The sequence below is a fragment of the Eubalaena glacialis genome, chromosome 13 (assembly GCF_028564815.1).
Source record: "Eubalaena glacialis isolate mEubGla1 chromosome 13, mEubGla1.1.hap2.+ XY, whole genome shotgun sequence".
Taxonomy (NCBI): Eukaryota; Metazoa; Chordata; class Mammalia; order Artiodactyla; family Balaenidae; genus Eubalaena; species Eubalaena glacialis.
The window spans coordinates 37,280,293-37,294,950 of record NC_083728.1 but is presented as its reverse complement, the minus strand read 5'-3'; positions in this window follow the sequence as shown (position 1 = coordinate 37,294,950).

Genomic DNA, 14,658 nt, shown 5'->3' with positions numbered 1-14,658 from the left:
CTTTCACGCTTGATGACACAGCATGTTTATCTGAAGATTCTGCCTAGCCCTCTAGTACTAGGGAAAGACTGCCTCCTTCTGCTAAGAAAGGTTTTCACGTGGGGAGTGCTGTACGTGCAGAAGAGCATTCCCCCGCCGTGCAAAAGTTAGGCCTTGGTGAATCTGGAGGGTCCCAGAAGTCCAGCCTTGTCACAGGGAAAGCTGTCCGTTGTTTTCAGGCTGGAACTCAACATGTAGCTTCCGACTGCCGCAGGGAGGCATCTCTTGGGAGCCCACAGGTTTCATTTGTGAGGCACGGTGGTGTTTCTCAGAAGAATCCAAAGGCCTCCCTGGGGCACACCAGCATGGAATGTAAGGCTGCTTGGAACGGCGTTCCTGAGGCCGTTGGAATGCTGTACAAACGAGAGCTGTCGAGCGATCCGGGCAGGGCTTTGCCATTACCGCTGCAGATTCACAGCGTTAAAGCAAACGAACCCATTTGCTTCTGTTGGCTCAAACGCAACAGAAGAGTTGGACGGCATTCAGTGCCCTTTCACAGATGTTACAACGAACGTGAGTGCACAATGAGTCGTGAAAGACGCAACAGTGTGGCAGCATTCCTTGAACCCATGCTTCTCCGCTACTGTGGCATACCTAAGCATACTATGGGAGAAATCCGGACTTTTACTTGAGGTCAGGGGTCCAATTTCTTGGCCGGCAAGCTCCAGTGTGCTCCTGGAGGAGCTCCCAGCAAGGAACTGAGACCAGCATGCCTCATACGAGTACACTCACAGTTCTTTCGGGACGCCGTCAGGTAGCAAAGAGAAGATGGGCAGCAGGAGTGTTTTTCAGGCAGCTTTCAAACCGCCACTGTCTCGCCTCCCACGGACGAAATTAAGGTTTTGCCAGGGTTGCCCGGTTTCAAACTGGAGCTCATAAGGTTATCCTCAGTAGTCTCTGACTACCTCAAGGAAACACACGGGACCCACAGGGCCCTTCCATGGAGACCCTTTGGGCACGGGCACCTCTGCATAGGATGAACTGGGTAAGAATTTCAGTCCCTTAGCTAGGCCTCGGTGACCATGGCTCTTGCACATACCTAACCGTGTTAAGTGTGAAAACTGTACTGGTCTTCAGGCTGGATGAAAAGCTCAGCTTTTGCTTCTGTGAGAGTGCTGTCCTGTGTCCCGGACTGAATCGTCAGCACAATGTGTATTAGCAGTGCAGTTCTGTTTCAGTCACCGAGACCGATCCACTTGCAAAGAGAGTCTGCCAGGCGCTGCTTGCGCGAGGCTCTTTGACGACTGGAACACTCTCCATAGGCAACCCAGAAAGGAGTGCGTTGCCCTTGCTATGAATGTGAAGAGTGCTTCCCAGGGGCCTATTTGGCCTAGGGCTCCTCAGAAGCCAGCGGCCGCTCTGGCGGCACACAGCGGTCATCATGCGAAATTGGTGCACGATCGACTGTCCTATGTGTCCCCAGGCGCATAGCAGAGTTAAGGCAATCCATTTCAGAGTATGGCTTCGTGGATACCACTGCACACCCAACTCTGCTGATGTGAGACACTGGACCTTACCTTGAGGCCTTAGGTCACCTTTCATTTGTCCGGAGCTGAATCTGGAGTGCAGTGGGATGAGTTTTTAGAAAGGAATTGCCAGCACATTATTGACATTGAGAGAACGCAGCCTTGGCCCACAGCGACAATCCTGCAGTGAGGAGAAGTGGGGCCGCTAGTGCTGTTCAGGCAGCTTGGAAGCCCAAAGCAACTCACTTCCAAACCGGGAGAATGCTACCGTTCCCATCAGTGTCCCCCTTTCACGCTTGATGACACAGCATGTTTATCTGAAGATTCTGCCTAGCCCTCTAGTACTAGGGAAAGACTGCCTCGTTCTGCTAAGAAAGGTTTTCACGTGGGGAGTGCTGTACGTGCAGAAGAGCATTCCCCCGCCGTGCAAAAGTTAGGCCTTGGTGAATCTGGAGGGTCCCAGAAGTCCAGCCTTGTCACAGGGAAAGCTGTCCGTTGTTTTCAGGCTGGAACTCAACATGTAGCTTCCGACTGCCGCAGGGAGGCATCTCTTGGGAGCCCACAGGTTTCATTTGTGAGGCACGGCGGTGTTTCTCAGAAGAATCCAAAGGCCTCCCTGGGGCACACCAGCATGGAATTTAAGGCTGCTTGGAACGGCGTTCCTGAGGCCGTTGGAATGCTGTACAAACGAGAGCTGTCGAGCGATCCGGGCAGGGCTTTGCCATTACCGCTGCACATTCACAGCGTTAAAGCAAACGAACCCATTTGCTTCTGTTGGCTCAAACGCAACAGAAGAGTTGGACGGCATTCAGTGCCCTTTCACAGATGTTACAACGAACGTGAGTGCACAATGAGTCGTGAAAGACGCAACAGTGTGGCAGCATTCCTTGAACCCATGCTTCTCCGCTACTGTGGCATACCTAAGCATACTATGGGAGAAATCCGGACTTTTACTTGAGGTCAGGGGTCCAATTTCTTGGCCGGCAAGCTCCAGTGTGCTCCTGGAGGAGCTCCCAGCAAGGAACTGAGACCAGCATGCCTCATACGAGTACACTCACAGTTCTTTCGGGACGCCGTCAGGCAGCAAAGAGAAGATGGGCAGCAGGAGTGTTTTTCAGGCAGCTTTCAAACCGCCACTGTCTCGCCTCCCACGGACGAAATTAAGGTTTTGCCAGGGTTGCCCGGTTTCAAACTGGAGCTCATAAGGTTATCCTCAGTAGTCTCTGACTACCTCAAGGAAACACACGGGACCCACAGGGCCCTTCCATGGAGACCCTTTGGGCACGGGCACCTCTGCATAGGATGAGCTGGGTAAGTATTTCAGTACCTTAGCTAGGCCTCTGTGACCATGGCTCTTGCACATACCTTACAGTGTTAAGTGTGAAAAATGTACTGGTCTTCAGGCTGGATGAAAAGCTCAGCTTTTGCTTCTGTGAGAGTGCTGTCCTGTGTCCCGGACTGAATCATCAGCACAATGTGTATTAGCAGTGCAGTTCTGTTTCAGTCACCGAGACCGATCCACTTGCAAAGAGAGTCTGCCAGGCGCTGCTTGCGCGAGGCTCTTTGACGACTGGAACACTCTCCATAGGCAACCCAGAAAGGAGTGCGTTGCCCTTGCTATGAATGTGAAGAGTGCTTCCCGGGGGCCTATTTGGCCTAGGGCTCCTCAGAAGCCAGCGGCCGCTCTGGCGGCACAAAGCGGTCATCATGCGAAATTGGTGCACGATCGACTGTCCTATGTGTCCCCAGGCGCATAGCAGAGTTAAGGCAATCCATTTCAGAGTATGGCTTCGTGGATACCACTGCACACCCAACTCTGCTGATGTGAAACACTGGACCTTACCTTGAGGCCTTAGGTCACCTTTCATTTGGCAGGAGCTGAATCTGGAGTGCAGTGGGATGAGTTTCTAGAAAGGAATTGCCAGCACATTATTGACATTGAGAGAACGCAGCCTTGGCCCACAGCGACAATCCTGCAGTGAGGAGAAGTGGGGCCGCTAGTGCTGTTCAGGCAGCTTGGAAGCCCAAAGCAACTCACTTCCAAACCGGGAGAATGCTACCGTTCCCATCAGTGTCCCCCTTTCACGCTTGATGACACAGCATGTTTATCTGAAGATTCTGCCTAGCCCTCTAGTACTAGGGAAAGACTGCCTCCTTCTGCTAAGAAAGGTTTTCACGTGGGGAGTGCTGTACGTGCAGAAGAGCATTCCCCCGCCGTGCAAAAGTTAGGCCTTGGTGAATCTGGAGGGTCCCAGAAGTCCAGCCTTGTCACAGGGAAAGCTGTCCATTGTTTTCAGGCTGGAACTCAACATGTAGCTTCCGACTGCCGCAGGGAGGCATCTCTTGGGAGCCCACAGGTTTCATTTGTGAGGCACGGTGGTGTTTCTCAGAAGAATCCAAAGGCCTCCCTGGGGCACACCAGCATGGAATGTAAGGCTGCTTGGAACGGCGTTCCTGAGGCCGTTGGAATGCTGTACAAACGAGAGCTGTCGAGCGATCCGGGCAGGGCTTTGCCATTACCGCTGCAGATTCACAGCGTTAAAGCAAACGAACCCATTTGCTTCTGTTGGCTCAAACGCAACAGAAGAGTTGGACGGCATTCAGTGCCCTTTCACAGATGTTACAACGAACGTGAGTGCACAATGAGTCGTGAAAGACGCAACAGTGTGGCAGCATTCCTTGAACCCATGCTTCTCCGCTACTGTGGCATACCTAAGCATACTATGGGAGAAATCCGGACTTTTACTTGAGGTCAGGGGTCCAATTTCTTGGCCGGCAAGCTCCAGTGTGCTCCTGGAGGAGCTCCCAGCAAGGAACTGAGACCAGCATGCCTCATACGAGTACACTCACAGTTCTTTCGGGACGCCGTCAGGTAGCAAAGAGAAGATGGGCAGCAGGAGTGTTTTTCAGGCAGCTTTCAAACCGCCACTGTCTCGCCTCCCACGGACGAAATTAAGGTTTTGCCAGGGTTGCCCGGTTTCAAACTGGAGCTCATAAGGTTATCCTCAGTAGTCTCTGACTACCTCAAGGAAACACACGGGACCCACAGGGCCCTTCCATGGAGACCCTTTGGGCACGGGCACCTCTGCATAGGATGAACTGGGTAAGAATTTCAGTCCCTTAGCTAGGCCTCGGTGACCATGGCTCTTGCACATACCTAACCGTGTTAAGTGTGAAAACTGTACTGGTCTTCAGGCTGGATGAAAAGCTCAGCTTTTGCTTCTGTGAGAGTGCTGTCCTGTGTCCCGGACTGAATCGTCAGCACAATGTGTATTAGCAGTGCAGTTCTGTTTCAGTCACCGAGACCGATCCACTTGCAAAGAGAGTCTGCCAGGCGATGCTTGCGCGAGGCTCTTTGACGACTGGAACACTCTCCATAGGCAACCCAGAAAGGAGTGCGTTGCCCTTGCTATGAATGTGAAGAGTGCTTCCCAGGGGCCTATTTGGCCTAGGGCTCCTCAGAAGCCAGCGGCCGCTCTGGCGGCACACAGCGGTCATCATGCGAAATTGGTGCACGATCGACTGTCCTATGTGTCCCCAGGCGCATAGCAGAGTTAAGGCAATCCATTTCAGAGTATGGCTTCGTGGATACCACTGCACACCCAACTCTGCTGATGTGAGACACTGGACCTTACCTTGAGGCCTTAGGTCACCTTTCATTTGTCCGGAGCTGAATCTGGAGTGCAGTGGGATGAGTTTTTAGAAAGGAATTGCCAGCACATTATTGACATTGAGAGAACGCAGCCTTGGCCCACAGCGACAATCCTGCAGTGAGGAGAAGTGGGGCCGCTAGTGCTGTTCAGGCAGCTTGGAAGCCCAAAGCAACTCACTTCCAAACCGGGAGAATGCTACCGTTCCCATCAGTGTCCCCCTTTCACGCTTGATGACACAGCATGTTTATCTGAAGATTCTGCCTAGCCCTCTAGTACTAGGGAAAGACTGCCTCGTTCTGCTAAGAAAGGTTTTCACGTGGGGAGTGCTGTACGTGCAGAAGAGCATTCCCCCGCCGTGCAAAAGTTAGGCCTTGGTGAATCTGGAGGGTCCCAGAAGTCCAGCCTTGTCACAGGGAAAGCTGTCCGTTGTTTTCAGGCTGGAACTCAACATGTAGCTTCCGACTGCCGCAGGGAGGCATCTCTTGGGAGCCCACAGGTTTCATTTGTGAGGCACGGCGGTGTTTCTCAGAAGAATCCAAAGGCCTCCCTGGGGCACACCAGCATGGAATTTAAGGCTGCTTGGAACGGCGTTCCTGAGGCCGTTGGAATGCTGTACAAACGAGAGCTGTCGAGCGATCCGGGCAGGGCTTTGCCATTACCGCTGCACATTCACAGCGTTAAAGCAAACGAACCCATTTGCTTCTGTTGGCTCAAACGCAACAGAAGAGTTGGACGGCATTCAGTGCCCTTTCACAGATGTTACAACGAACGTGAGTGCACAATGAGTCGTGAAAGACGCAACAGTGTGGCAGCATTCCTTGAACCCATGCTTCTCCGCTACTGTGGCATACCTAAGCATACTATGGGAGAAATCCGGACTTTTACTTGAGGTCAGGGGTCCAATTTCTTGGCCGGCAAGCTCCAGTGTGCTCCTGGAGGAGCTCCCAGCAAGGAACTGAGACCAGCATGCCTCATACGAGTACACTCACAGTTCTTTCGGGACGCCGTCAGGTAGCAAAGAGAAGATGGGCAGCAGGAGTGTTTTTCAGGCAGCTTTCAAACCGCCACTGTCTCGCCTCCCACGGACGAAATTAAGGTTTTGCCAGGGTTGCCCGGTTTCAAACTGGAGCTCATAAGGTTATCCTCAGTAGTCTCTGACTACCTCAAGGAAACACACGGGACCCACAGGGCCCTTCCATGGAGACCCTTTGGGCACGGGCACCTCTGCATAGGATGAACTGGGTAAGAATTTCAGTCCCTTAGCTAGGCCTCGGTGACCATGGCTCTTGCACATACCTAACCGTGTTAAGTGTGAAAAATGTACTGGTCTTCAGGCTGGATGAAAAGCTCAGCTTTTGCTTCTGTGAGAGTGCTGTCCTGTGTCCCGGACTGAATCGTCAGCACAATGTGTATTAGCAGTGCAGTTCTGTTTCAGTCACCGAGACCGATCCACTTGCAAAGAGAGTCTGCCAGGCGCTGCTTGCGCGAGGCTCTTTGACGACTGGAACACTCTCCATAGGCAACCCAGAAAGGAGTGCGTTGCCCTTGCTATGAATGTGAAGAGTGCTTCCCGGGGGCCTATTTGGCCTAGGGCTCCTCAGAAGCCAGCGGCCGCTCTGGCGGCACACAGCGGTCATCATGCGAAATTGGTGCACGATCGACTGTCCTATGTGTCCCCAGGCGCATAGCAGAGTTAAGGCAATCCATTTCAGAGTATGGCTTCGTGGATACCCTGCACACCCAACTCTGCTGATGTGAAACACTGGACCTTACCTTGAGGCCTTAGGTCACCTTTCATTTGGCAGGAGCTGAATCTGGAGTGCAGTGGGATGAATTTCTAGAAAGGAATTGCCAGCACATTATTGACATTGAGAGAACGCAGCCTTGGGCCACAGCGACAATCCTGCAATGAAGAGAAGTTGGGCCGCTAGTGCTGTTCAGGCAGCTTGGAAGACCAAAGCAAGTCCCTTCCAAACCGGGAGAATGCGACCGTTCCCATCAGTGTCCCCCTTTCACGCTTGATGACACAGCATGTTTATCTGAAGATTCTGCCTAGCCCTCTAGTACTAGGGAAAGACTGCCTCGTTCTGCTAAGAAAGGTTTTCACGTGGGGAGTGCTGTACGTGCAGAAGAGCATTCCCCCGCCGTGCAAAAGTTAGGCCTTGGTGAATCTGGAGGGTCCCAGAAGGCAGCCTTGTCACAGGGAAAGCTGTCCGTTGTTTTCAGGCTGGAACTCAATATGTAGCTTCCGACTGCCGCAGGGAGGCATCTCTTGGGAGCCCACAGGTTTCATTTGTGAGGCACGGTGGTGTTTCTCAGAAGAATCTAAAGGCCTCCCTGGGGCACACCAGCATGGAATGTAAGGCTGCTTGGAACGGCGTTCCTGAGGCCGTTGGAATGCTGTACAAACGAGAGCTGTCGAGAGATCCGGGCAGGGCTTTGCCATTACCGCTGCACATTCACAGCGTTAAAGCAAACGAACCCATTTGATTCTGTTGGCTCAAACGCAACAGAAGAGTTGGACGGCATTCAGTGCCCTTTCAAAGATGTTACAACGAACGTGAGTGCACAAGGAGTCGTGAAAGGCGCAACAGTGTGGCAGCATTCCTTGAACCCATGCTTCTCCGTTACTATGGCATACCTAAGCTTACTATGGAAGAAATCTGAACTTTTACTTGAGAACAGGGGTCCAATTTTTGGCCGGCAAGCTCCAGTGTGCTCCTGGAGGAGCTCCCAGCAAGGAACTGAGACCAGCATGCCTCATACGAGTACACTCACAGTTCTTTTGGGACGCCGTCAGGCAGCAAAGAGAAGATGGGCAGCAGGAGTGTTTTTCAGGCAGCTTTCAAACCGCCACTGTCTCGCCTCCCACGGACGAAATTAAGGTTTTGCCAGGGTTGCCCGGTTTCAAACTGGAGCTCATAAGGTTATCCTCAGTAGTCTCTGACTACCTCAAGGAAACACACGGGACCCACAGGGCCCTTCCATGGAGACCCTTTGGGCACGGGCACCTCTGCATAGGATGAGCTGGGTAAGTATTTCAGTACCTTAGCTAGGCCTCTGTGACCATGGCTCTTGCACATACCTAACAGTGTTAAGTGTGAAAAATGTACTGGTCTTCAGGCTGGATGAAAAGCTCAGCTTTTGCTTCTGTGAGAGTGCTGTCCTGTGTCCCGGACTGAATCATCAGCACAATGTGTATTAGCAGTGCAGTTCTGTTTCAGTCACCGAGACCGATCCACTTGCAAAGAGAGTCTGCCAGGCGCTGCTTGCGCGAGGCTCTTTGACGACTGGAACACTCTCCATAGGCAACCCAGAAAGGAGTGCGTTGCCCTTGCTATGAATGTGAAGAGTGCTTCCCAGGGGCCAATTTGGCCTAGGGCTCCTCAGAAGCCAGCGGCCGCTCTGGCGGCACACAGCGGTCATCATGCGAAATTGGTGCACGATCGACTGTCCTATGTGTCCCCAGGCGCATAGCAGAGTTAAGGCAATCCATTTCAGAGTATGGCTTCGTGGATACCCTGCACACCCAACTCTGCTGATGTGAAACACTGGACCTTACCTTGAGGCCTTAGGTCACCTTTCATTTTTCCGGAGCTGAATCTGGAGTGCAGTGGGATGAATTTCTAGAAAGGAATTGCCAGCACATTATTGACATTGAGAGAACGCAGCCTTGGCCCACAGCGACAATCCTGCAGTGAGGAGAAGTGGGGCCGCTAGTGCTGTTCAGGCAGCTTGGAAGCCCAAAGCAACTCACTTCCAAACCGGGAGAATGCTACCGTTCCCATCAGTGTCCCCCTTTCACGCTTGATGACACAGCATGTTTATCTGAAGATTCTGCCTAGCCCTCTAGTACTAGGGAAAGACTGCCTCGTTCTGCTAAGAAAGGTTTTCACGTGGGGAGTGCTGTACGTGCAGAAGAGCATTCCCCCGCCGTGCAAAAGTTAGGCCTTGGTGAATCTGGAGGGTCCCAGAAGTCCAGCCTTGTCACAGGGAAAGCTGTCCGTTGTTTTCAGGCTGGAACTCAACATGTAGCTTCCGACTGCCGCAGGGAGGCATCTCTTGGGAGCCCACAGGTTTCATTTGTGAGGCACGGCGGTGTTTCTCAGAAGAATCCAAAGGCCTCCCTGGGGCACACCAGCATGGAATTTAAGGCTGCTTGGAACGGCGTTCCTGAGGCCGTTGGAATGCTGTACAAACGAGAGCTGTCGAGCGATCCGGGCAGGGCTTTGCCATTACCGCTGCACATTCACAGCGTTAAAGCAAACGAACCCATTTGCTTCTGTTGGCTCAAACGCAACAGAAGAGTTGGACGGCATTCAGTGCCCTTTCACAGATGTTACAACGAACGTGAGTGCACAAGGAGTCGTGAAAGACGCAACAGTGTGGCAGCATTCCTTGAACCCATGCTTCTCCGCTACTGTGGCATACCTAAGCATACTATGGGAGAAATCCGGACTTTTACTTGAGGTCAGGGGTCCAATTTCTTGGCCGGCAAGCTCCAGTGTGCTCCTGGAGGAGCTCCCAGCAAGGAACTGAGACCAGCATGCCTCATACGAGTACACTCACAGTTCTTTCGGGACGCCGTCAGGTAGCAAAGAGAAGATGGGCAGCAGGAGTGTTTTTCAGGCAGCTTTCAAACCGCCACTGTCTCGCCTCCCACGGACGAAATTAAGGTTTTGCCAGGGTTGCCCGGTTTCAAACTGGAGCTCATAAGGTTATCCTCAGTAGTCTCTGACTACCTCAAGGAAACACACGGGACCCACAGGGCCCTTCCATGGAGACCCTTTGGGCACGGGCACCTCTGCATAGGATGAACTGGGTAAGAATTTCAGTCCCTTAGCTAGGCCTCGGTGACCATGGCTCTTGCACATACCTAACCGTGTTAAGTGTGAAAAATGTACTGGTCTTCAGGCTGGATGAAAAACTCAGCTTTTGCTTCTGTGAGAGTGCTGTCCTGTGTCCCGGACTGAATCGTCAGCACAATGTGTATTAGCAGTGCAGTTCTGTTTCAGTCACCGAGACCGATCCACTTGCAAAGAGAGTCTGCCAGGCGCTGCTTGCGCGAGGCTCTTTGACGACTGGAACACTCTCCATAGGCAACCCAGAAAGGAGTGCGTTGCCCTTGCTATGAATGTGAAGAGTGCTTCCCGGGGGCCTATTTGGCCTAGGGCTCCTCAGAAGCCAGCGGCCGCTCTGGCGGCACACAGCGGTCATCATGCGAAATTGGTGCACGATCGACTGTCCTATGTGTCCCCAGGCGCATAGCAGAGTTAAGGCAATCCATTTCAGAGTATGGCTTCGTGGATACCCTGCACACCCAACTCTGCTGATGTGAAACACTGGACCTTACCTTGAGGCCTTAGGTCACGTTTCATTTGGCAGGAGCTGAATCTGGAGTGCAGTGGGATGAATTTCTAGAAAGGAATTGCCAGCACATTATTGACATTGAGAGAACGCAGCCTTGGGCCACAGCGACAATCCTGCAGTGAAGAGAAGTTGGGCCGCTAGTGCTGTTCAGGCAGCTTGGAAGACCAAAGCAAGTCCCTTCCAAACCGGGAGAATGCGACCGTTCCCATCAGTGTCCCCCTTTCACGCTTGATGACACAGCATGTTTATCTGAAGATTCTGCCTAGCCCTCTAGTACTAGGGAAAGACTGCCTCCTTCTGCTAAGCAAGGTTTTCACGTGGGGAGTGCTGTACGTGCAGAAGAGCATTCCCCCGCCGTGCAAAAGTTAGGCCTTGGTGAATCTGGAGGGTCCCAGAAGGCAGCCTTGTCACAGGGAAAGCTGTCCGTTGTTTTCAGGCTGGAACTCAACATGTAGCTTCCGACTGCCGCAGGGAGGCATCTCTTGGGAGCCCACAGGTTTCATTTGTGAGGCACGGCGGTGTTTCTCAGAAGAATCCAAAGGCCTCCCTGGGGCACACCAGCATGGAATGTAAGGCTGCTTGGAACGGCGTTCCTGAGGCCGTTGGAATGCTGTACAAACGAGAGCTGTCGAGCGATCCGGGCAGGGCTTTGCCATTACCGCTGCACATTCACAGCGTTAAAGCAAACGAACCCATTTGCTTCTGTTGGCTCAAACGCAACAGAAGAGTTGGACGGCATTCAGTGCCCTTTCACAGATGTTACAACGAACGTGAGTGCACAAGGAGTCGTGAAAGACGCAACAGTGTGGCAGCATTCCTTGAACCCATGCTTCTCCGCTACTGTGGCATACCTAAGCATACTATGGGAGAAATCCGGACTTTTACTTGAGGTCAGGGGTCCAATTTCTTGGCCGGCAAGATCCAGTGTGCTCCTGGAGGAGCTCCCAGCAAGGAACTGAGACCAGCATGCCTCATACGAGTACACTCACAGTTCTTTCGGGACGCCGTCAGGCAGCAAAGAGAAGATGGGCAGCAGGAGTGTTTTTCAGGCAGCTTTCAAACCGCCACTGTCTCGCCTCCCACGGACGAAATTAAGGTTTTGCCAGGGTTGCCCGGTTTCAAACTGGAGCTCATAAGGTTATCCTCAGTAGTCTCTGACTACCTCAAGGAAACACACGGGACCCACAGGGCCCTTCCATGGAGACCCTTTGGGCACGGGCACCTCTGCATAGGATGAGCTGGGTAAGTATTTCAGTACCTTAGCTAGGCCTCTGTGACCATGTCTCTTGCACATACCTAACAGTGTTAAGTGTGAAAAATGTACTCGTCTTCAGGCTGGATGAAAAGCTCAGCTTTTGCTTCTGTGAGAGTGCTGTCCTGTGTCCCGGACTGAATCGTCAGCACAATGTGTATTAGCAGTGCAGTTCTGTTTCAGTCACCGAGACCGATCCACTTGCAAAGAGAGTCTGCCAGGCGCTGCTTGCGCGAGGCTCTTTGACGACTGGAACACTCTCCATAGGCAACCCAGAAAGGAGTGCGTTGCCCTTGCTATGAATGTGAAGAGTGCTTCCCGGGGGCCTATTTGGCCTAGGGCTCCTCAGAAGCCAGCGGCCGCTCTGGCGGCACACAGCGGTCATCATGCGAAATTGGTGCACGATCGACTGTCCTATGTGTCCCCAGGCGCATAGTAGAGTTAAGGCAATCCATTTCAGAGTATGGCTTCGTGGATACCACTGCACACTCAATTCTGCTGATGTGAAACACTGGACCTTACCTTGAGGCCTTAGGTCACCTTTCATTTGGCAGGAGCTGAATCTGGAGTGCAGTGGGATGAGTTTCTAGAAAGGAATTGCCAGCACATTATAGACATTGAGAGAACGCAGCCTTGGCCCACAGCGACAATCCTGCAGTGAGGAGAAGTTGGGCCGCTAGTGCTCTTCAGGCAGCTTGGAAGCCCAAAGCAACTCACTTCCAAACCGGGAGAATGCTACCGTTCCCATCAGTGTCTCCCTTTCACGCTTGATGACACAGCATGTTTATCTGAAGATTCTGCCTAGCCCTCTAGTACTAGGGAAAGACTGCCTCGTTCTGCTAAGAAAGGTTTTCACGTGGGGAGTGCTGTACGTGCAGAAGAGCATTCCCCCGCCGTGCAAAAGTTAGGCCTTGGTGAATCTGGAGGGTCCCAGAAGTCCAGCCTTGTCACAGGGAAATCTGTCCGTTGTTTTCAGGCTGGAACTCAACATGTAGCTTCCGACTGCCGCAGGGAGGCATCTCTTGGGAGCCCACAGGTTTCATTTGTGAGGCACGGTGGTGTTTCTCAGAAGAATCCAAAGGCCTCCCTGGGGCACACCAGCATGGAATGTAAGGCTGCTTGGAACGGCGTTCCTGAGGCCGTTGGAATGCTGTACAAACGAGAGCTGTCGAGCGATCCGGGCAGGACTTTGCCATTACCGCTGCACATTCACAGCGTTAAAGCAAACGAACCCATTTGCTTCTGTTGGCTCAAACGCAACAGAACAGTTGGACGGCATTCAGTGCCCTTTCACAGATGTTACAACGAACGTGAGTGCACAATGAGTCGTGAAAGACGCAACAGTGTGGCAGCATTCCTTGAACCCATGCTTCTCCGCTACTGTGGCATACCTAAGCATACTATGGGAGAAATCCGGACTTTTACTTGAGGTCAGGGGTCCAATTTTTTGGCCGGCAAGCTCCAGTGTGCTCCTGGAGGAGCTCCCAGCAAGGAACTGAGACCAGCATGCCTCATACGAGTACACTCACAGTTCTTTCGGGACGCCGTCAGGTAGCAAAGAGAAGATGGGCAGCAGGAGTGTTTTTCAGGCAGCTTTCAAACCGCCACTGTCTCGCCTCCCACGGACGAAATTAAGGTTTTGCCAGGGTTGCCCGGTTTCAAACTGGAGCTCATAAGGTTATCCTCAGTAGTCTCTGACTACCTCAAGGAAACACACGGGACCCACAGGGCCCTTCCATGGAGACCCTTTGGGCACGGGCACCTCTGCATAGGATGAGCTGGGTAAGAATTTCAGTCCCTTAGCTAGGCCTCGGTGACCATGGCTCTTGCACATACCTAACCGTGTTAAGTGTGAAAAATGTACTGGTCTTCAGGCTGGATGAAAAGCTCAGCTTTTGCTTCTGTGAGAGTGCTGTCCTGTGTCCCGGACTGAATCGTCAGCACAATGTGTATTAGCAGTGCAGTTCTGTTTCAGTCACCGAGACCGATCCACTTGCAAAGAGAGTCTGCCAGGCGCTGCTTGCGCGAGGCTCTTTGACGACTGGAACACTCTCCATAGGCAACCCAGAAAGGAGTGCGTTGCCCTTGCTATGAATGTGAAGAGTGCTTCCCGGGGGCCTATTTGGCCTAGGGCTCCTCAGAAGCCAGCGGCCGCTCTGGCGGCACACAGCGGTCATCATGCGAAATTGGTGCACGATCGACTGTCCTATGTGTCCCCAGGCGCATAGCAGAGTTAAGGCAATCCATTTCAGAGTATGGCTTCGTGGATACCCTGCACACCCAACTCTGCTGATGTGAAACACTGGACCTTACCTTGAGGCCTTAGGTCACGTTTCATTTGGCAGGAGCTGAATCTGGAGTGCAGTGGGATGAATTTCTAGAAAGGAATTGCCAGCACATTATTGACATTGAGAGAACGCAGCCTTGGGCCACAGCGACAATCCTGCAGTGAAGAGAAGTTGGGCCGCTAGTGCTGTTCAGGCAGCTTGGAAGACCAAAGCAAGTCCCTTCCAAACCGGGAGAATGCGACCGTTCCCATCAGTGTCCCCCTTTCACGCTTGATGACACAGCATGTTTATCTGAAGATTCTGCCTAGCCCTCTAGTACTAGGGAAAGACTGCCTCCTTCTGCTAAGCAAGGTTTTCACGTGGGGAGTGCTGTACGTGCAGAAGAGCATTCCCCCGCCGTGCAAAAGTTAGGCCTTGGTGAATCTGGAGGGTCCCAGAAGGCAGCCTTGTCACAGGGAAAGCTGTCCGTTGTTTTCAGGCTGGAACTCAACATGTAGCTTCCGACTGCCGCAGGGAGGCATCTCTTGGGAGCCCACAGGTTTCATTTGTGAGGCACGGCGGTGTTTCTCAGAAGAATCCAAAGGCCTCCC